General features: G+C 43.9%; 1 protein-coding gene across 1 annotated transcript in view; it reads right to left on the bottom strand.

Annotated features, from left to right (window-relative positions):
* The window catches only part of LOC129811488 (transcription regulator protein BACH2-like), a 48,107-nt gene extending 24,702 nt beyond the window's left edge, over positions 1-23,405 (bottom strand). The window contains exon 1 of the mRNA XM_055862844.1: positions 23,052-23,405. The gene's annotated coding sequence lies outside the window, so the exon portion shown is untranslated. The remainder of the gene's footprint in view (positions 1-23,051) is intronic.
* Between the last annotated feature and the right edge of the window lie 456 nt (positions 23,406-23,861).

Below are 23,861 nucleotides of genomic sequence, written 5' to 3'. Positions count from 1 at the left end.
TTTTCCCATCGTTTTTTTATATGATTTCTTATTTATGTAATATAATTTCTTATTAAAAAAATATTTATTCACAACATTTCTCAATTGACAGTATGTCAACCAATCAGCCTGACTTGTTTGCAACCTCTTGTATAATTTCTTTCAACTATACAATTGAGCAATTCATCATCGATCCAGGGGGCTTTAACAGTTCTCTGCATGTTTGTCAACAATTGGCAAAAATAATTTTACAAATACTCCAAGTGCTGCATCTGGATTCTCCTCATAAACATCAGACCAACATACAGTACCAGTCAAAAGTTTGGACACACTTGCTCATTCAGGGGTTTTTCTTTATTTTTCACATTGTAGAATAATAGTGAAGACATCAAAACTATGAAACAACACACATGGAATCATGTAGTAATCAAAAAAGTGTAAAACAAATCAAAATATTTTTTGTTTGAGATTCTTCAAAGTAGCCACCCTTTGCCTTGATGACAGCTTTGCACAAACGTTTGACAGGTACTGTACATTTTTTTACATCTTCAACAAAATAGTCCTGAAAAAACATTTTGAATGATGTCTTATGAATAACTTTAGACCATGTCTTTGGTACTTTGGCTTTCCTTGTTATTGCCACACTTGTTATGGTCACTACAGCCAATGGGAACTGATATTGCTTTGGAGCAAAGCTCTGCAGCATTAGTGACGATATGATCTATACAAGTGGATGTCACAGATCCAACACTATTGGTATGCACTCTAGTTGGTTGTGTGATAACCTGGGTCCTGTTAACGGCATTAGTTACAGTAAGAAATGATAGTGCAATTTTGTATTGTATTGCATTGTATTAACATGAGGTTATTAATCGATAACTTATCAACAGTTACCACAACTCCTGCAAAACAAAATATTTTTAGAATAAGAACCTGTGAAGAGAAGTGGAGCAGGACAACCATGTTCTTTCCACATTCAAATAAAAGAGGTGGAAACGCTGACTAAGTGATCAAACATAACAAAGATGACCTGTGTGTCACGATCGTCTTGATGAGGAAGAGTGGACCAAGGCGCAGCGTGATATGAATACATCCTCTTTAATAAATGAAGATGAAAACGAACACTAATACACACTAAACAAAAACAACAAACGACCGTGAAGCTACAAACAAAAGTGCATACACAAGCTACAAACGTTAGACATAGACAATTACCCACAACAGCCTAATGCCTATGGCTGCCTTAAATATGGCTCCCAATCAGAGACAATGAAAGACAGATGTCTCTGATTGAGAACCACTCAGGCAACCATAGACATACCTAGACACCTACACTGAACACAACCCCATAATCTCTACAAAACCCCCTATACAATACAACCACCCAAGACGAGACAAATACACACAAACATCCACCCTGTCACACCCTGACCTAACTAAAATAATACAGAAAACAAAGATAACCCCGTGTGGCTCAGTTGGTAGAGCATGGTGCTTGCAACGCCAGGGTTGGGGGTTCGTTTCCCACGGGGGGCCAGTACAAAAAAAAAAAGTATGAATGTATGTACTTGTAAGTCGCTCTGGATAAGAGCGTCTGCTAAATGACTTAAATGTAAATAACTAAGGCCAGGGCGTGACACTGTGTTTGTTTACTTGATTGGACTGGTTTTCCTTCTCAATTATTTTTTATTTTTTACCTTTATTTAACTAGGCAAGTCAGTTAAGAACAAATTCTTATTTTTAATGGCGGCCAGTGGGTTATAACTGCCTTGTTCAGGGGCAGAACGACAGATTTTTACCTTGTCAGCTCAGGGATTCAGATCTTGCAACCTTTCGGTTACTAGTCCAACACTCTAACCACGAGGCTACCTGCCACCCCTCAATGACCCCTCGGTGTTCGTAGAGCACATGACTCTAAGTCACAGAGTCTGACTGGTCGGCTGGCTCACAGGAGGAACCTCACAGCCCTACTCAGGTTGGTTAATGACTGACAGCATGTACCACGTAGCCACAGTTAAAGTGCATTCCAAGGACCCAGCTCATTCTCTCAAGCTCTGCCTGTGTTCCTTCCCGTGGTTCTGTAGGGTTTCCATGCCTGCCTGCCTAACTCCTCTCTCTGCATGAAGCTTCTCAAGGTTTCATCTCTCACTCTCTTCGTTCACACACTCGCAAAGAGCTTGATGAGTTCTACAGGCCTTTTTCCTAGAGACATGTTCTCTGGCTTCATGCTGGCTCTTCGACTGCAAGGCCTTTGTCGCTGTTTTAACCAGTGGTGCCGAGACTCATTCTCATATCAAATACGGCCTATCTGTAACTGGAGGTCCCATAGAGAAGGATAGAGGATGGGGATAAACAACATGGGATTTGGCTTATCTGGAGGCCCACCCATGAAATGCATGGATTAATGCACCCCCCAAAACAACAATGACCCAGGGTATGATCATCTTACCATCTGATCCCCGGCTATACTAATCATGCCCTGCCATGCCAGATGGGTTGCCAGATCTATGGAAAGGTTATTCAACCCCAACCCAGTAGCCATGAGCTGTGCGAATACTGGGCCAGAATGCCCAGACTTGGGACATAATCGGTAAGCCTGGTGCAGTCAATGGCAGAAAGTAGCTACAATGGGGTGGAAGCCTGGTGTAAATCAGTGATGCGGTGCACAATTGGCCCAGCGTTGTCCGGGTTTGGCCAGGGTAGGCCGTCATTGTAAATAAGAATTTGTTCTTAATGAACTGACTTGCCTCGTTAAATAAAGGAGCTCCAATAGGGATGGCAGGGAAATCGCAGATTCTCAATTTCGATAAATCACAGACTGTCGGCCACAGTTTACCATAGCCTGAAATGTGAAATGTGCTTTTCTTTCAAAAACAAGGACATTTCTAAGTGACCCCAAACTTTTGAACGGTAGTGTATAATTCAAGAGGATTGAAACAGAGGAGTTGTAATGCCTTTATCGACTTGATTGGTCAAAAAACAGAGACGAACATTAGACTTGATGCAGCACCCATTCTACGGGCAAGGGGGGAGGGTTCTGATGTGCCAAGAAGCCCAAATATTCAACCACAATGTCAAAACAACTGTCATGCTGTGAACATGATTCGTCAATAGTTGATGACTCAACCAAAAACAACGCCTATTGAATATGATGTACTTGCAGCACAGATACGAGTGCATGGAACAGCATGCATCAGGACTTGGGAGGTGCTTTAATGTCAGGAACACATACTTTAGACACATTTCTTTTGTGCAAGTGACACATTTTCCTTGTTGCAAGGTGCAAACAGATGTATTCATCAAATATTGAATGAGCAACAGTAGAAAAGGCCAACACGTTTTATCAATGTGTGTACTTTTATAAATCTTGCATTAAAATGCATAAATGTGTATGTCATATAGGAATTTGAAGGAATATAGGTTTAGATGTAGGTTTGCGGAGCCTTATTTAGGGTAGCCATAGGCTCTCATTGGGTGTGGGTAATTGTCTATGTAAGAACGTTTGTAGCCTGTTTGTATGTGCACAACGTTTGCAGCTTCACGGTCGTTTTCTTGTTTTGTATAGTTTTTGTTATAGTGTTTCGTGTCGTGTTCATCTTCGTCTTTTAAATAAAAAAAGAGAAGATGTATTCATATCCAGCTGCGCCTTGGTCCTCATTCTCTCCAGTACACGATCGTGACAGAATTACCCACCATCAATGAGAGCCTATGGCTACCCTAAATAAGGCTCCCAATCAGAGACAACCGAAATCAGCTGTCTCTAATTGGGAACTCATTCAGGTAACCATAGACTCTTCCAGATCACTCACCAACATAAACAACTCTAGACATCTACACTAAACACAAAACCATATATTACACCCCATAACCCCTTTACCAAATAAACACCCAAAACCAACAAAACATAAACATTACCCATGTCACACCCTGACCTAACTAAAATAATAAAGAAAACCAATAATACTAAGGCCAGGGTGTGACATAACCCCCCCCTTGAGGCGCGAACTCCGGGCGCACCATACACAGTCTAGGGGAGGGTCTGGGTGGGCTTCCATCCACGGTGGCGGCTCCGGCTCTGGTCGCGGTCCCCACGTCACCACAGTACCTAAACACCTCCTAGGCTTCCACCAAACGACCCCCCTCCACCTTAACCCCATTGCATTCAGGGGCAGTTCCGGACTAAGAGGCAGTACCAGGGTAAGAGGCAGTACCAGGGTCAGGGGCAGTACTAGGGTCAGGGACAGTACCAGGGTCAGGGGCAGTACCAGGGTAAGGGGCAGCACCAGGGTAAGGGGCAGCACCAGGGTAAGGGGCAGCTCCAGGGGAAGGGGCAGCTCCAGGGTAAGGGGCAGCTCCGGACTGAGGAATGGCAGCTCCGGACTGAGGGACTGCAGCTCCGGACTGAGGGACTGCAGCTCCGGACTGAGGGACGGCCCATGGCTGGCTGACAGATCTGGCTGCTCATGGCTGGCTAACGGATCTGGCTGCTCATGGCTGGCTAACTGATCTGGCTGCTCATGGCTGGCTGACTGATCTGGCTGCTCATGGCTGGCTGACGGATCTGGCTGCTCATGGCTGGCTGACGGATCTGGCTGCTCATGGCTAGCTGACGGATCTGGCTGCTCATGGCTAGCTGACGGATCTGGCTGCTCATGGCTAGCTGACGGATCTGGCTGCTCATGGCTAGCTGACGGATCTGGCTGCTCATGGCTAGCTGACGGATCTGGCTGCTCATGGCTAACTGACGGATCTGGCTGCTCATGGCTAGCTGACGGATCTGGCTGCTCATGGCTGGCTGACGGATCTGGCTGCTCATGGCTGGCTGACTGATCTGGCTGCTCATGGCTGGCTGACTGATCTGGCTGCTCCTGTCTGGTTGGCGGCTCTGGCAGATCCTGTCTGGTTGGCGGCTCTGGCAGATCCTGTCTGGTTGGCGGCTCTGGCAGATCCTGTCTGACGGACGGCTCTAGCGGCTCCTGTCTGGCTGGCGGCTCTAGCGGCTCCTGTCTGGCGGACGGCTCAGTGGGCTCATGGCAGACGGGCGGCTTTGCAGGCTCATGGCAGACGGGCGGCTTTGCAGGCTCATTGCAGACGGATGGCTCAGATGGCGCTGGGGAGACGGATGGCTCAGATGGCGCTGGGGAGACGGATGGCTCAGATGGCGCTTGGCAGACGGGCAGTTCAGTCATTGCAGTGCAGACGGCAGACTCCTGCCGGCTGAGGCGCACTGTAGGCCTGGTGCGTGGTGCCGGGACTGGTGGCACCGGGCTGGGGACACGCATCTCAGGGCTAGTGCGGGGAGCAGCAACAGGACGCACAGGACTCTGGGGACACACAGGAGGCTTGGTGCGTGGTTTAGACACTGGTGGTAAAGGGCTGGAGACACGCACCATATAGCTAGTGCGTGGAGGAGGCACTGGTGGTACTGGATTGGGGCGGGGAGGTGGCGCCGGAAATACCGGACCGTGCAGGCGTACTGGCTCCCTTGAACGCCGAGCCTGCCCAACCTTACCTGGTTGTATGCTCCCCGTCGCCTGACCAGTGCGGGGAGGTGGAATGACCCGCACCGGCCTATGTAGGCGAACCGGGGACACCATGCGTAAGGCTGGTGCCATGTACGCCGGCCCGAGGAGACGCACTGGTGACCAGATGCGTTGGGCCGGCTTCATGACATATGGCTCAACGCTCAGTCTAGCCCGGCCGATACGTGGAGCTGCAATGTACCGAACCGGGCTATGCACGCGTACAGGAGACACCGTGCGCTCTACTGCGTAACACGGTGTCTGCCCGTACTCTCGCTCTCCACGGTAAGTACAGGGAGTAGGCGCAGGTTTCCTACCTGACTTCGCCACACTCCCTTTAAGGCCCCCCCCAAGAAATTTTTGGGTTGTACTCACGGGCTTCCAGCCTTGTCTCCGTGCTGCCTCCTCATATCGCCTCCTCTCGGCTTTCGCTGCCTCCAGCTCTTCACGAGGGAGGCGATATTCTCCAGGTTGATCCCAAGGCCCCTTACCATCCAGTATCTCCTCCCATGTCCAGAAATCCTTTGTGGGTAGGTCCTGTTGCCGCCTTCCATGCCGCTTGGTCCTATGGTGGGTAATTCTGTCACGATCGTGTGGCGGATTGACAGACCAAAATGCAGCAGTTGGAAAATAAGCCATCTTCTTTTATTTAACAACACGAAGATGAACACGACACGAAACACTATAACAAAAACTATACAAAACAAGAAAACGACCGTGAAGCTACAAACGTTGTGCACATACAAACAGGCTACAAACGTTCTTACATAGACAATTACCCACACCCAATGAGAGCCTATGGCTACCCTAAATAAGGCTCCCAATCAGAGACAACCGAAATCAGCTGTCTCTAATTGGGAACTCATTCAGGTAACCATAGACTCTTCCAGATCACTCACCAACATAAACAACTCTAGACATCTACACTAAACACAAAACCATATATTACACCCCATAACCCCTTTACCAAATAAACACCCAAAACCAACAAAACATAAACATTACCCATGTCACACCCTGACCTAACTAAAATAATAAAGAAAACCAATAATACTAAGGCCAGGGTGTGACATGATGTCTCGTATTGATAGATTCTGTACTAAATGGGTAGATTCTGTAGTAAAATGCCAGATGTCTTTCTCTGGTTGGGTTGAATCTAATGCATTGGTTTCACTGTCTGCATCTCCCCCTCTGTGTGGCAGCACTGAGAAACACCTCACAGTGCTTCACCACACATAATGTAAGAAATTAGATATGCAGGATGCCCTCCTCAGAAAGATAGAGTTCTGAGGACGTTTTTTCCCCACTGTAGATATACAGTGCATTCGGAAAGTGTTCAGACCCCTTCCCTTTTCCACATTTTGTTATGTATTAAATAAACAAATCCTCATCAATCTACACACAATACCCCATAATGACGAAGCAAAACAGTTTTTACTTAAACAGAAATACCTTACTTACATAAGTATTCAGACCTTTTGCTATGGGACTCGAAATTGAGCTCAGGTGCATTCTGTTTCCATTGATCATCCTTGAAATGTTTCTACAACTTGATTGGAGTCCACCTGTAGTAAATTCAATTGATTGGACATGATTTGGAAAGGCCCACACCTGTCTACATAAGGTCCCACAGTTGACAGTGCATGTCTGAGCAATAAACCAAGTCACGAGGTCAAAGGAACTGTCTGCAGAGCTCCGAGACAGGATTGTGTCGAGGCACAGATCTGTCTGCAGCATTGAAGGTCCCCAAGAACACATTGGCCTCCATCATTCTTAAATGAAAGAAGTTTGGAACCACCAAGACTCTTCCTAGAGCTGGCCACCCGGCCAAACTGAGCAATCAGGAGAGAAGGGCCTTGGTCAGGGAGGTGACCAAGAACCCGATGGTCACTCTGACAGAGCTTCAGAGTTCCTCTGTGAAGATGGGAGAACCTTCCAGAATGGCACTCCACCAATCAAGCCTTTATGGTAAAGTGGTCAGACGGAAGCAACTCCTCAATAAAACGCACATGCCAGCATGCTTGGAGTTTGCCAAAAGGCACCTAAAGGACTCTCAGACCATGACAAACAAGATGTTCTGGTCTGATGAAACCAAGATTGAACTCTTTAGCCTGAATGCCAAGCATCACATCTGGAGGAAACCTGGGATCATCCCTACGGTGAAGCATGGTGGCGGCAGGGACTGGAAGTCTAGTCAGGATGGAGGGAAAGATGAACGGAGCAAAGTACAGAGAGCTCCTTGATGAAAACCTGCTCCAGAGCACTCAGGACCTCAGACTGGGGCAAAAGTTCACCTTCCAACAGGACAACGACTCTAAGCACACTGCCAAGACAATGCAGGAGTGGCTTGGGGACAAATCTCTGAGTGTCTTTGAGTGGCTCAGCCAGAGCCCGGACTTGAACCCAATCTAACATTTCTGGAGAGACCTCATTCATCACAAAACCGACTGATGTTACTTTAATGAATGTTACTGAACTACTTTCATGATTTTTTCATTGGCAAGATTAAACAGGAATTGCAATTTTAAATTCGGTAAAGTTAGTGTGGAAGAGCTGAAAAAAGAATTGTTGTCTATCAACAATGACAAGCCACCGGGGTCTGACAACTTGGATGGAAAATGACTGAGGATAATAACGGACGATATTGCCACTCCTATTGGCCATATATTCAACTTAAGCCTACTAGAAAGTGTGTGTCCTCAGGCTTGGAGGGAAGAAAAATCCATTCAGCTACATAAGAACAGTAAAGCCCCCTTTACTGGCTCAAATAGTCGACCAATCAGCCCGTTACCAACCCTGAGTAAAGTTTGGGGAAAAATTGTATTGACCAGATACAATGCTATTTTACAGTAAACAAATTGACAACAGACTTTCCGCACGCTTATAGGGAAAGACATTCAACAAGCACAGCATTTGACTGATGATTGGCTGAGAGAAATTGATGATAAAAAGATTGCGGGGGCTGTTTTGTTAGACTTCAGTGCGGCTTTTGACATTATCGACCTTAGTCTGTTGCTGGAAAAACGCATGTGTTATGGCTTTACACCCCCTGCTGTATTGTGGATAACAGAGTTACCTGTCTCACAGAACAAATAGGGTGTCTTTAATGGAAGCCTCTACAATATAATCAATGTAGAATCAGGAATTCTCCCGGGCATCAGTCTAGGCCCCTTACTTTTTTCAATCTTTACTAACGACATGCCAATGGCTTTGAGAAAAGCCAGTTTGTCTATGTATGTGGATGACCTAACACTATACACATCAGCTGCTACAGTGACTGAAATGACTGCAACACTTAACAAAGAGCTCAAGTTAGTTTCAGAATGCTTTGTCCCAAATAAAAGCATTGTATTTGGGACAAAATCATTCACTAAACCCTAAACCTCAACTAAAACGTGTAGTAAATAATGTGTAAATTGAGCAAGTTGAGGTGACTAAACTGCTTGGAGTAACCCTGGATTGTAAACTGTCATGGTCAAAACCTTTTGATACGACAGTAGCTAAGATGAGGAGAAGTCTGTCCATACTAAAGTGCTGCTCTGCCTTCTTAATAGCACTATCAACAAGGTAGATCCTACAGGCCCTAGTTTTGTCACACCTGGAATAATGTTCAGTCATGTAGTCAGGTGCCACAAAGAGACGTAGGAAAATTGCAATTGGCTCAGAACAGGGCAGCACAGCTGGCCCTTGGATGTACACAGATAGAAAACATTAATAATATGCATGTCAATCTCTCCTGGCTCAAAGTGGAGGAGAGATTCATCAATACTTGTATTTGTGAGAGGTATTGACATGTTGAAAGCACCCAGCTGTCTGTTTAAACGACTAGCACACAGCTCAGACACCCATGCATACCCCACAAGACATGCCACCAGAGGTCTCTTCACAGTCCCCAAGTCCAGAACAGACTATGGGAGGTGCACAGTACTACATAGAGCCATGACTACATGGAACTCTTTTTCACATCAGGTAACTGATGTAGGCAGTAGAATCAGATTTTTAAAAAACTGATAAAAATATGGAACAACGGGGACTGTGAAGCAACACAAACATAGGCACAGACACATGCATACACACACATGATAACATACACACTATACACACACATACACATGTATTTTGTGTTGTAGATATGTGGTAGCGGAGTAGAGGCCTGAGGGAACACACTTAGTGTGTTGTGAAATTTGTTATGAATGTATTGTAATGTTTTTAAAATTGTATAACTGCCTGAATTTTGCCGGACCCCAGGAAGTGTAGCTAATGGGGATCCACAATAAATACAAATACAAAATAGCTGTGCAGCAACGCACCCCATCAAACCTGACAGAGCTTGAGAGGATCTGCAGAGAAGAATGGGAGAAACTCCCAAAATACAGGTGTGCCAGCTTATAGCCTCATACCCAAGAAGACTCAAGGCTTTAATTGCTGCCAAAGGTGCTTCAACAAAGTATATATTTTTTATTTTTTATTTCACCTTTATTTAACCAGGTAGGCCAGTTGAGAACAAGTTCTCATTTACAACTGCGACCTGGCCAAGATAAAGCATAGCAGTGCGACACAAACAACAACACAGAGTTACACATTAACAAACATACAGTCAATAACACAAAATAAAATAAAAATAGAAAGATCTATGTACAGTGTGTGCAAGTACTGAGTAAAGGGTCTGAATACTTATGTAAATGTGATAAATAAATATATATTTTTATATATAAATTACAAAAAATGTCCACAAACCTGTTTTTGCTTCATCATTATGGGGTATTGTGTGTCGATTGATGAGGGGAAAAAACTATGTAATACATTTTAGACCAAGGCTGTAACGTAACAAAATGTGTGAAAAGTCAAGGGGTCTGAAAACTTTCCAAATGCACTGTAGATATATCTGTATGCTGTATCTCTATTTTGGAGTTGAAACTAGGGCGATATGGCCTAAAACTTATATCTCAATATTTTCAAATTTATGGGCAATTCACAATATACATTACCAGTCATATGTTTGGATACACCTACTCATTTTCTTTATTTTTACTATTTTATACATTGTAGAATAATAGTGAAGACATCAAAACTGTGTAATAACACATATAGAATCAGGTAGTAACCAAAAAATTGTTAAACAAATCAAAATATATTTGAGATTTGAGATTCTTCAAAGTAGCCACCCTTTGCCTTGATGACAGCTTTGCACACTCTTGGCATTCGCTCAACCAGCTTAATAAGGTAGTCACCTAGAATGCATTTAAATTAACAGGTGTGCCTTGTTAAACATTAATATGTGGAATTTATTTTAGTCTTCAGCCAATCAGTTGTGTTGTGACAAGGTAGGGGTGGTATACAGAAAATAGCCCTATTCGGTAAAAGACCAAGTCCATATTATGGAAAAAACAGCTCAAATAAGCAAAGAGAAACGAAGAGTCCATCATTACTTTAAGACATGAAGGTCAGTCAATACAGAAAAGTTTCTTCAAGTGCAGTTGCAAAAACCATCAAGCGCTATAATGAAACTGGCTCTCATGAAGACCACTAGAGGAAAGGGAGACCCAGAGATACCACTGCTGCAGAGGGTAAGTCCATTAGAGTTAACTGCACCTCAGATTGCAGCCCAAATAAATGCTTCACCGATTTCAAGTAACAGATATCTCAACATCAACTGTTCAGAGGAGACTGCGTGAATCAGGCCTTCATGGTCAATTTGCTGCAAGGAAACCACTACTAAATGACACCAATAAGAAGAAGAGACTTGCTTGAGCCAAGAAACACGAGCAATGGACATTAGACTGGTGGAAAGTCCAAATTTGAGATTTTTGGATCGAAATGCCGTGTCTTTGTGAGATGCAGAGTAGGTGAACGGATGATCTCTGCATGTGTGGTTCCCACCGTGAAGCATGGAGGAGGAGGAGGTGTGATGTTGTGGGAGTGCTTTGCTGGTGACACTGTCTGTGATTTATTTAGAATTCAAGGCACACTGCATTCTGCAGCGATACGCCATCCCATTTGGTTTGCGCTTAGTGGGACTATCATTTGTTTTTCAACAGGACATTGACCCAGCACACCTCCAGGCTGTGTAAGGACTATTTGACCAAGAAGGAGAGTATTGGAGTGCTGCATAAGATGACATGGCCTCCACAATCACCCAACCTCAACCCAATTGAGATGGTTTGGGATGAGTTGGACCGCAGAGTGAAGGAAAAGCAGCCAACAAGTAATCAGCATATATGGGAACTCCTTCAAGACTGTTGGAAAATCATTCCAGGTGAAGCTGGTTAAGATAATGCTAATAGTGTGCAAAGCTGTCATCAAGGCAAAGTGAGGCTACTATGAAGAATCTAAAACGTACAATATATTTTGATTTGTTTAACACTTTTTTGGTTACTACATGATTCCATATGTGTTATTTCATAGTTTTGATGTCTTCACTATTATTCTACAATGTAGAATATAGTAAAAATAAAGAAAAACCCTTGAATGAGTAGGTGTGCCCAAACTTTTGACTGGTACTGTATATCTCCATTTTGTACGTTTTCTTTAAATAAGCTTTGTTGTACAATTACAGGTAAAATACACTGCATTTCAAACAGTCAGCAATAATTTAATGAATTAAGAGCTTATACCTAGGCTGGATATATGCCTTTGTGGCCTGCTGGAGGTCATTTTGCAGGGCTCTGGCAGTGCACCTCCTTGCACAAAGGCGGAGGTAGCGGTCCTGCTGCTGGGTTGTTGCCCTCCTACGGCCTCCTCCACGTCTCCTGATGTACTGGCCTGTCTCCTGGTAGCGCCTCCATGCTCTGGACACTACGCTGACAGACACAGCAAACCTTTTTTGCCACAGCTCGCATTGATGTGCCATCCTGGATGAACTGCACTACCTGAGCCACTTGTGTGGGTTGCTCTCACTCTAGTGGTAGTCTCATGCTACCACTAGAGTGAGAGCACCGCCAGCATTCAAAAGTGACCAAAACATCAGCCAGGAAGCATAGGAACTGAGAAGTGGTCTGTGGTCACCACCTGCAGAATCACTCCTTTTTTGGGGGTGTCTTGCTAATTGGCTATAATTTCCACCTTTTGTCTATTCCATTTGCACAACAGCATGTGAAATTTATTGTCAATCAGTGTTGCTTCCTAAGTGGACAGTTTGATTTCACAGAAGTGTGATTGACTTGGAGTTACATTGTGTTGTTTAAGTGTTCCCTTTATTTTTTTGAGCAGTGTATTATCTTCTGGGCCTGAGTAGCAGGCAGTTTACTCTGGGCACGCTTTCATCCAAACGTGAAAATACTGCCCCCTATCCCAAACAGGTTAAAGAACAAATTCTTATTTACAACGACGGCCTACCAAAAGGCAAAGACCTCCTGCAGGGACCTGGACTAGGATAAAAAATTACAAATAAATTAAATAAAAATATAGGACAAAACACACATCATGACAAGAGAGACAACACAACACTACATAAAGAGAGACCTAAGACAACAACATAGCATGGCAGCAACACATGACAACACAGCATGGTAGCAACACAACATGACAACAACATGGTAGAAACAACATGGCAGCGGCACATGGTAGCAGCACAAAACGTGGTACAAACTAGGGTTGCACATTTTGTAAAATATTCAGAGATGGAAACTTTCTGTGGGAATTAACGGGAATATATGGAAATATATGCAAATTAATGTAGATATTTTTGCATTGGATATATTCACCATATCATATGAAGACAGAAACATAAACCTTTTACCTTATCATAAGTAGACATAATTGCACATTTTTAAATCCTTCCAATATAAACTTTAATTAAATGAGTAGACTCTTCACATGGGATTATTTCACTGAACAACAAAAGAAAGGGAATATTGAATGATCACCAATGATCCATCGCATCTCCCAAAAACGTTTTCAACATACATCTGTAAAATGATAGTCTAAAAACTAAAGCTTTGGTTGTCTTCCTCTCAGGCTTCCATGTCTTCTCCCTGGACATCTATGACCACTTCTTGAACATCAGACTCTGAGGCCTCATCTCCACTGTCACTTTCCAACCTTGTTGAGGATGGCTCATTGTCAGGCTCCAAAAGCCTCAAATTTGCCTGGATGGCCACCAATTCTTCAACCCTTGAATTGGTCAGCCTGTTGTGTGCTTTGTGTGTTCCAAAACAAGGACCAGTTGCGCTCTGAGGCGGCTGATGTTGCTGGGATTTTGGAGGATGATGGAGGCAACAGGGGAAAGAGCTTCAGATCCACAAAGTCCCTTCCACCAGGTGGCTGATGAGATATGTTGGCACGACTGCCATATCGCATCTCCATCCCAAAGCCCTTGCTTGGAAGTGTACTTCGCCAGAATGCCAAGAACCTTGTCCTCATCCAGGCCAAGGTGGCGAGACACGGTAGTGATGACACCTTAGGCCTTGTTGATCTCTGCACCAGACAGGATGCTCTTGCCAGCGTACTTGGGGTCCAACATGTACACTGCGGCGTGTATGAGCTTCAGGCAGAATCTTCAAGCTTTTTGATGTATTTCAGAACGGCAGTTTCCTCTGCTTGGAACAACAGTGAAGTGGGCAGGGCAGTATGGATTTATTGTTGGCATTGTCTCCCTCAATCCGTGCAATGGCTACTGCTATTGGTTTCAGGAGTTTCAGGCTGCTTACCACTCTCTCCCAAAATACAACATCCAGGAGGATCCTCTTGATGGGGCTGTCCATATCGGCAGACTGTGATATGGCCATTTCTTGGAGAGACTCCTTTCCCTCTTGGAGACTGTCAAACATGATGACAACACCACCCCAACGGGTGTTGCTGGGCAGCTTCAATGTGGTGCTCTTATTCTTCCCACTTTGCTTGGTGATGTAGATTGCTGCTATAACTTGATGACCCTTCACATACCTAACCATTTCCTTGGCTCTCTTGTAGAGTGTATCCATTGTTTTCAGTGCCATTATGTCCTTGAGGAACAGATTCAATGCATGAGCAGCACAGCCAATGGGTGTGATGTGAGGGTAGGACTCCTCCACTTTAGACCAAGCAGCCTTCATGTTCACAGCATTGTCTGTCACCAGTGCAAATACAGTTGAAGTCAGAAGTTTACATACAATTAGGTTGGAGTCATTAAAACTAGTTTTTCAACCGCTACACAAATGTCTTGTTAACAAACTATAGTTTTGGCAAGTCGGTTAGGACATCTACTTTGTGCATGACAGAAGTCATTTTTCCAACAATTGTTTACAGACAGATTATTTCACTTATAATTCACAGTATCACAATTCCAGTGGGTCAGAAGTTTACATACACAAAGTTGACAGTGACAATACGCCTCCGTACATACACAGCATTTTAATGAGTTTAATGAGCAGGCTTTCTTTCATGATACAGCCACATATCACAGTCTCTGTAAGCACATTTTTCCTCAATAAAGAAGTTATTAGCAAAGTCGGTGCTTGGGCTGTTACGATGATCGTATTAACGCCACACTGGCAGTCAAGAGACATGACCACAGTAAAATTCTACATGACCGTTGAGTCACGGTAATCTCCGCTAATGCACTCTGGACATGGTTCTTGTGGAGGTTGTTTCAAAGCCTAACAACTAAATGGACAGTGCTTTCTAAGGTAATGATTAATTCAAAACACCCATATGCAAATTAGAGCTTGTGCATAAGCATAGGCCCATACCGTATATGAGCACAAGTCCAAAAAAAAAACTGATTTAAAATAATGATTGTGCCTTTATATATACATAGCCAACAGCATATTACACAAGTCAGAAAAACATAATGCTGATTTAAGATATCTTTGGTACATAATTGGTCTAGCCTAAATTAATCTAATTCAAATAAAGCCTACAATTATAGTGAATTTGTTTTAGATTTTGAATAGCCTAGTAATATGGATTTTTCTCAAATGTAATAATTAATAGACTGACACATTACCTTTAGCTACAGAATATCTCACCACCATGAGTTTCCATCTCTTCACCTCTCTCCTTCATTCCTTTCTCCAGCACGCAGAGGGGCTGTCAACAGTTCAATTAAATATGCTTCGTTGTGAAAACATGTTACTATCGATGTTCCCGAACATATTTCACTTGGTTTCACAAATTAAGCACGGGGTAGTTGCAAGAACAGAGCCCATTGGGAGAATACAGAGTTTGGGCGGAATATCACCTGTGGTGCAGCGAAATTACTGGAGTAGCCTACCCAACATAAGTGAAAAACTTATCGGCGAGAAAGTGGCCTCCATTCGCTATTCCAGTGCATATGTATAACATGTATTTTTCGTATTTCCCCTGTTCTTGCCCATTTGATAATGGACCATTCTATACTGAACAAAAATATAAACGCAACATGTAACATCTTCAACGATTTTACTGAGTTACAGTTCATATAAGTAAATCAGTTAATTGAAATAAATTCAATCGGCCTTAATCTATGGATTTCACATGACGCAGCTGTGGGTGGGGAGTCAGGCCCAGGCAATCAGAGTGAGTTTTTCCCCACAAAAGGGCTTTATTAGACAGAAATACTCCTCAGTTTCATCAGCTGTCTGGGAGGCTGGTCTCAAACGATCCCGCAGGTGAAGACGCCAGATTTGGAGGTCCTGGTCTGCTGTGGTTACACGTGGTCTGCGGTTGTGAGGTCAGTTGGACATACTGCCAAATTCTCTAAACCGATGTTGGAGGCAGCTTATGGTAGAGAAATTAACATTCAATTCTCTGGCAACAGCTCTGGTGATAATTTCTGCAGTCAGCATGCCAATTGCACACTCTGCAAAACTTGAGACATCTGTGGCATTGTGTTGTGTGACTAAACTGCACATTTTAGAGTGGCCTTTTATTGTCCCCAGCACAAGGTGCACCTGTGTAATGATTATTCTGTTTAATCAGCTTCTTGATATGCCACACCTGTCAGGTGGATGGATTATCTTGGCGAAGGAGAAATGCTCACTAACAGGGATGTAAACAAATTTGTGCACAACATTTGAGAGAAATATGCTTTTTGTGATTATGGAACATTTCTGGGATCTTTTATTTCAGCTCATGAAACATGGGAACAACACTTTACATGTTCTGTTTATACTTTTCTTCAGTATAAATCTAAACTAATTTTACATATTAGTAAAGACAAGATTAAATTGAGAATAGTCTGATAGGTGAAAATATGATCTCTTGATGAGAAAACAGTGTGTGCAGCCTGAGGTAAGGAACAGAGAGCAAGCTTTTTTTTGCAATTTTCTGAAATCATCAATGGCCTGTAGTCACATCATGCAGCCCATACAGTATATATTTTGATTTCTAATGCATTCTAAGGTTTGTATCATTCACAGCTAAAGATGACAAATAACTCTAAATCTAGCGTATAGGACCTGTTTCAAATGATCCCTTTTACGCTCAACATCGCCACTTCATATGCACACACTCTCACTCCGGAATGGGAAATATATCCATTGTATTTTATTCAGCTGTCCAAATATATTCTTCTTACTATAAAATTATATAATATAAAATAATGGCACAGGACTTATAAGCATATCCTGTCTGCTAAATGAACAAGCCTACAGCCTATGGCATGGTACATAACCAGATAACATACAGTAAGCCAACTCATATTCTATTCTTCTGAAATACATTTTCTTAATATAATAATGTTTCTTTAGACCTGACGAAAATAAATAATGAATTTATTGTGATGGTGCATATTCAATTGACTTATCAGACTTTTTAAAATGTAGATGTTCCAATGGCGTGCATCAGAGGATTGTATGAGTGGAGCCTTGAGATGCTAAACATGTTTATGTTAATTAATGGTCAATTACCTTGAGACCGGCAGTCTTTTGCATGACAATAACCAGCTGACAGAATTTCATGACCGCCACAGCCCTAGTTGGTCCTTGTTGGAAAACTCAAGTCAATGTTTAGTTTTTTTGTCATATCAGCAACACACCATAGATTTGTGGAGCAAGATTGAGCTTTGACAATACGCCTTAAGGAGGATATTATTGTGTCAAGTGTGGCGTGTGTTCTACTTCCGTGACTTTGAGTGAGTGAGTACGTGTGTGTGTGTGTGTGTGTGTGTGTGTGTGTGTGTGTGTGTGTGTGTGTGTGTGTGTGTGTGTGTGTGTGTGTGTGTGTGTGTGTGTGTGTGTGTGTGTGTGTGTGTGTGTGTGTGTGTGTGTGTGTGTGTGTGTGTGTGTGTGTGTGTGAGGTGGGCAGGTTCAGGTTGGTGGTTTGCATCCTGTGACCGGCATACAGGTGGTTGGGAGGAGAGTGAAGGTGTGAAACACACTTCCTGCGCTGTGTATGTACGGAGGCGTATTGTCACTGTCACTCAGTAAAATAACAGGATTCACTTGTAACTTCTCACTGCCTTGTCATTTACATTTCAGACATTAAGCAGACGCTCTTATCAAGATCAACTTACAGTTAGTGCATGCATCTTAAGATAGCTAGGTGATACAACCACATATCACAGTCGTCGTAAGCACATTTTTCCTCAATAATGAAGTTATCGGCAAAGTCAGTGCTTGTAGGAAAAGTCAAGTGCAAGGTTTACTTTTTTGTCATATCAGCAACACACTGTAGATTTGTGGACAGCTTACAGAAAAGCAAAATACATCTCACAGAAACATTTTGACAATCACATACTGTATAGCAGGGCTCTTCAACTCTGTTCCTGGAGAGCTACGGTCCTGTAGGTTTTCACTCTAACCCTAATCTAGCACACCTGATTGTAATAATTAGCTGGTTGATAAGCTGAACCAGGTTAGTTACAACTGGGGTTGGAGCGAAAACCTACACGAGGGTAGCTCACCAGGAACAGGATTGGAGACCCCTGGTATACAGAGTGTAGGCTGTGGATTGCGTCTGTATATTTTGTGGCAGCATATTGAGTCACTGATGGTAAACTGAATAACTAGGACTGGCTGAACTGAATGCAGGTCTATTTTCATCTTAGCTCCGTCATGTGAGGAAATTGCCAGAGGGTGTTTTGTGTGTGTTCGTCCGCCTGTGTGTGCAAGTGTGTGTGTGTTTGTATGTGGACCAGATTCCACTGGTGGCTCAGAATACCTCATCATCTTGTCAGTGTGCCTGCCACCACTGGTTGCACCCCAGTGTATAAGAGCCAAGATGGGAGCCACAACCACACACACACACACGCACACACACAATCAGACAGGGATTTTCTATACCGCACAGAGAAAACATATACACAACTTCTGTACAAATCTATTTTTTTGTCTGTTTGTTTTCACACAACACTTCTTGGGTAGCTCAAGTATTGCCTGTTAATGAGAGAACAGTCCTGGTTCAACAACCAACTAAAGCATATATTTATTGACCCAGGCCAGGTCCGTTCAGAATGAGGTTGAAGCTACAGATCCCTTCTCCGCACCACATAAACACCCTATCCCCACTGGAACGGCCTTAAAGTTAGCATCCCTCCAAATACACTGTCCCCGAGTCATCCAAGCTCAAGTACAGAGATACAGAGTACAGAGACACTGTACATCACAAGGGAAAGGTACAACCAAAGGGGAATTGAATGGGGCTAGGCAGTACAGTCCGTGGGGGGGTGATGGGAACTGACTGGGAATGGGGCTAGGCAGTACAGTACGTGAGGGGGTGATGGGGACTGACTGGGAATGGGGCTAGGCAGTACAGTACGTGAGGGGGTGATGGGAACTGACTGGGAATGGGGCTAGGCAGTACAGTACGTGATGGGAACTGACTGGGAATGGGGCTAGGCAGTACAGTACGTGAGGGGGTGATGGGAACTGACTGGGAATGGGGCTAGGCAGTACAGTACGTGAGGGGGTGATGGGAACTGACTGGGAATGGGGCTAGGCAGTACAGTACGTGAGGGGGTGATGGGAACTGACTGGGAATGGGGCTAGGCAGTACAGTACGTGATGGGAACTGACTGGGAATGGGGCTAGGCAGTACAGTACGTGAGGGGGTGATGGGAACTGACTGGGAATGGGGCTAGGCAGTACAGTACGTGAGGGGGTGATGGGAACTGACTGGGAATGGGGCTAGGCAGTACAGTACGTGAGGGGGTGATGGGAACTGACTGGGAATGGGGATTGGCAGTACAGTACGTGAGGGGGTGATGGGAACTGACTGGGAATGGGGATTGGCAATACAGTCCATGAGGGGGTGATGGGAACTGACTGGGAATGGGGATTGGCAGTACAGTACATGAGGGGGTGATGGGAACTGACTGGGAATGGGGATTGGCAGTACAGTACGTGAGGGGGTGATGGGAACTGACTGGGAATGGGGATTGGCAGTACAGTCCATGGGGGGGTGATGGGAACTGACTGGGAATGGGGATTGGCAGTACAGTACGTGAGGGGGTGATGGGAACTGACTGGGAATGGGGATTGGCAGTACAGTATGTGAGGGGGTGATGGGAACTGACTGGGAATGGGGATTGGCAGTACAGTCCGTGAGGGGGTGATGGGAACTGACTGGGAATGGGGATTGGCAGTACAGTATGTGAGGGGGTGATGGGAACTGACTGGGAATGGGGATTGGCAGTACAGTATGTGAGGGGGTGATGGGAACTGACTGGGAATGGGGATTGGCAGTACAGTACGTGAGGGGGTGATGGGAACTGACTGGGAATGGGGCTAGGCAGTACAGTCCATGAGGGGGTGATGGGAACTGACTGGGAATGGGGATTGGCAGTACAGTCCGTGAGGGGGTGATGGGAACTGACTGGGAATGGGGATTGGCAGTACAGTACGTGAGGGGGTGATGGGAACTGACTGGGAATGGGGATTGGCAGTACAGTACGTGAGGGGGTGATGGGAACTGACTGGGTATGGGGATTGGCAGTACAGTACGTGAGGGGGTGATGGGAACTGACTGGGAATGGGGCTAGGCAGTACAGTCCATGAGGGGGTGATGGGAACTGACTGGGAATGGGGATTGGCAGTACAGTACGTGAGGGGGTGATGGGAACTGACTGGGTATGGGGATTGGCAGTACAGTACGTGAGGGGGTGATGGGAACTGACTGGGAATGGGGATTGGCAGTACAGTATGTGAGGGGGTGATGGGAACTGACTGGGTATGGGGATTGGCAGTACAGTCCGTGAGGGGGTGATGGGAACTGACTGGGAATGGGGATTGGCAGAGGAAGATACACTGGTTGTTGTGGTCCTTTGTCGGGTCATCCAGTGTCAACTCCAAAATAGAGATACAGTATACTGATAAATCTATATCTACAGTGGGGGAAAAACGTCCTCAGAACTCTATCTTTCTGAGGAGGGCATTCTGCATATCTAATTTCTTACATGATGTGTGGTGAAGCACTGTGAGGTGTTTCTCAGTGTTGCCACACAGAGGGGGAGATGCAGACAGTGAAACCAATGTATTGGATTCAACCCAACCAGAGAAAGACATCTGGCATTTTACTACAGAATCTACCCATTTAGTACAGAATCTATCAATACGAGACATCACCTCATATGTTATTCTTCCACACACTGTCTGGCAAGCAGTCTTGAAGCACATCCCTTTAGTATGTACAGAGTGCAGACAGTACTGTGAGGTGCATGTATAATTTACAGTGTACAGTGTAGTGAAAGTCAAGCGTAGGGTGTGACTGAGGGTGTATCAGGATTCCCGTTCGTCTGAGAGGTTTGCTGAGGTGCATGAAAAGCGATTGGAGCGACGCCTCCTCTCCCCTTTACTACTCCCATCAACCCGTCCAAGGTGATAAGGACAGACTGTCTCTGGGGACGCCTTAGCGCCAGACCAAACTGTGTAGAGAAGGATGAATGTCCCTGTCTCTCCATCTATTGCTTTCATTTGCTCTCTCTTTCTGTACTCTCGCTATCTTTAGCTTTCCCCCCTTTATGCACCTTGATGCGTTCTCTCTCTCTCTCCTGTGTTCTCTCTCTCATTATGTTCTCTCTCTCTCTCATTATGTTCTCTCTTCATTGCTCTCTCTCTCTCTCTCAATTCAATAGCTTTATTGGCATGGGAAACATATGTTAACATTGCCAAAGCAAGTGAACTAGATAATAAACAATAAAAATTAACAGTAAACATTACACTCACAGAAGTTCCAAAATAATAAAGACATTTCAAATGTCATAGTGTGTCTATTTACAGTTTAGTAGCTGTAAGTACAAAAGGGAAAATAAATAAACTTAAATATGGGTTGTATTCTCTCTCTCATTATGTTCTCTCTCTCTCTCTCATGTTCTCTCTCTCATTGTGTTCTCTCTCTCTCATTATGTTCTCTATCTCTCATTATGTTCTCTCTCTCTCATTATGTTCTCTCTCTCTCATTATGTTCTCTCTCTCTTTCCTCCTGTCTCTTTTCTCTGTTTTTTATGCCTGCTGTATTTACAACATTACATTTTACAGTAGTATTTGTGGTTTAATAGTTAAGTTGCTGAGAATATTGTTTAGAATAGTGAGGTTATATGAAACAGGTAGGTTAATTTGAGGAAAATTCCTTTCAAAACAATGATGTAAGACTGCTTCCCGGGAATCCAGTAACTCAAGTATTTGAGTTAATATTCTCAAGTATTTGAGTTACTGGTGCACCCAGTCACCCTTTCTCCATCATGTGAGACCTTAAACAGGGAAAATTAAGGGAAAGCAAATGACCTTATTAAGATCAGATGCAAAAAAACATGGCAGGAAGTGACACCACATTTCAGATTGAAAGATTACAATATTATTAGATGGCCAGAAGGGGTAGACCAAGAGGAACATTGAGGTTCATGCGTGGCACTGAAACTAAATCCATTATATTCAATACAATTTGAATCAATCCATAAAAACCTTTAGGTCATTCAATCGGTGATTCAAAAAGTATAACTAGAATTAGGCATTCATCTGCATTTGTTAAGATTTATTGTCAGCTTTAATTGGTGTTTGTAGCCTAACACGTGGGGAGCAGAGCGACATCTAGCCGTGACACAGTTCTCTATGGAAATTCTTATAGTAGCCTATTTCAATAGCTGAGCATATCACGGCGGTTTACTGGCATCTAACAAGCATAAAACATGTCCATGTGCAATCTATTTACCGTTTTTGTTCGTTAAAATCAACACTGCATTATTCCAGGTCACTAATTCGTTGAAAACAAATAATCAAATGTCTTTCTATAGCGGCCAATGGCGGGAATACGAGCTACTCGATGAGATCCTTTGTCCCACTCTGCTCCCGCTTTCCGCAAAATGACAGTGCCCTATCATGTCATATTGACCATGTAGCGACCACAGCCTCGTTCGAAAACATTCCCTGCACAACAAAGCGCACTGTCACCGCTCTGCGCAATAGGAAGACCACCTCAATGTATTAATAGCAAAACAAAGGCTATTGGTGCGCTAAACTGATAATTAAACAACAAAAAACAAGCGTCTCCATGCATATTTATGATTTTATATCAACAAATGTATAAGAAATGTAATGCACTAGCAGAAAAAAATCACTGCAAATGGGAAAATGCAATAAAGGGGAAAGGACGCACTCTAAACCAAAGCCATCGTGTAATTGGATATAGGCCTAGGTAACAAAACAGTAATAAGCTCACCTTAACTTTCCTGTTTTCTTGCACGTCAGCGCTCCGTCCGTCTCTTACAAATTAGATTGATTCCACATGGTGACTTCAGCAGCACAGACTCCAAACTGCTGAAAGCGCGCGTTTAGCAATAGTCATCAATATTTCGTATTATAACGTATAACGTGTGGTTAGGCCTAATATGTGTTACGACTGCTCTTAAGTGAATGTTGTCGTTTTTGTCTCTTTGAAAAACAGCGTGCAGCTTCCTCTGCTGTTTGTATCCCTCGTATGAAATGCTTTCGCCCAGCTCTACATTGTTGACATCCGAGCGCTGACGTCACCCTGTCCCTCATTCACAACATTGCGCTGTGCAGAAATTACACCACAGCCCCCGTAGATTTTAAATTTTACTCCAAATCGTGGGCGCATTTGGGATTGGTGAATTGCCTTTACAACCATGTCACCGTAAATTCCGTTATTATTGTAGATGTGTGTGATTCATCGCGGAGCAAGGAACGGGAGAATGGCTAGGGATAATGAAGCGCCTACAAATGATGATCCTTTGAACCACCATCAACAGGCTAAAATAACATCCTTTGGATGCATATCATCATGCCAACCCGAAGATATACATAAAAAAAATAAACACTACATTTTGACAGCATAATTTAAGAATAATACATCTCACTTATGACATTTATTACCAACCCCCCCATTAACTGATTATAACCACTCAGAGAAAAACAATCTCATAGTGCACATCATCAGCTTCCCCTTGAGTAGATGCTCTTCAGACTCATTCACACCCCTGTTAGCCTACACCTAGGACACATAAAGCAT

The sequence above is a fragment of the Salvelinus fontinalis genome, chromosome 15 (genome assembly GCF_029448725.1).
Source record: "Salvelinus fontinalis isolate EN_2023a chromosome 15, ASM2944872v1, whole genome shotgun sequence".
Taxonomy (NCBI): domain Eukaryota; kingdom Metazoa; phylum Chordata; class Actinopteri; order Salmoniformes; family Salmonidae; genus Salvelinus; species Salvelinus fontinalis.
The sequence above is the reverse complement of the archived record's forward strand: the minus strand, read 5'-3'. Positions and strand labels throughout refer to the sequence as shown.